Below are 681 nucleotides of genomic sequence, written 5' to 3'. Positions count from 1 at the left end.
TCATATACATGGCTCCATCTACTGGGAGCGTGGGTTCAAAAACACAGAAGGAAGAGAAATAAAGAACCAGATGGAAATTCTTTGCTTGTTATCAGCTGTGACCTGGCCATGAATGGTAGCGGTGGTCCACACCCTGGGGCATCAGAGAGGACACTCCCCTGAAACAAGAGGCAACCGAGCAGCAGACCAGGCAGCTAAGAGAGCTGCCCTCCAAACGGTACGAACTTTAGTAACTAACTTATCTTGCCCACAACTGGAACCCCTGCCTCCTACTCCCAACTATTCTGGAGAGGACATACAGTGAGCTGAGAAATCACCACAGATAGAAAAAGATCAGAATGGATAGTATATGGACTTAGAAGGAAAACTGATTCTCCCAGAAGGATTGGAACAACACCTTCTCACACACCTCCACCAAGTGACTCACTTAGGGCAACGGAAAATGTTGGAGTTATTGAACAAAGGGCAGATCCGTATGCCCCATCAGAAGCAAGCGGCTCAGAGTGTGGTGGACCGGTACCGGGCCTGTCAGGTCATGAAAATAGAGAAGAGGAAAAACACACACACAAGTACAAAGAGCAGGGGGAGGTAGCCTTGCCGTCATTGGGAAATAGATTTCACTGAAGTTAAACCAGGTAAATATGGATACAAATATCTCTTAGTGTTAGTGGATACTTTCTC

Source organism: Orycteropus afer, unplaced genomic scaffold (genome assembly GCF_000298275.1).
Source record: "Orycteropus afer afer isolate SDZICR_OR568_19922 unplaced genomic scaffold, OryAfe1.0 scaffold00357, whole genome shotgun sequence".
Classification (NCBI taxonomy): domain Eukaryota; kingdom Metazoa; phylum Chordata; class Mammalia; order Tubulidentata; family Orycteropodidae; genus Orycteropus; species Orycteropus afer.
This window is presented reverse-complemented; position numbering follows the sequence as displayed.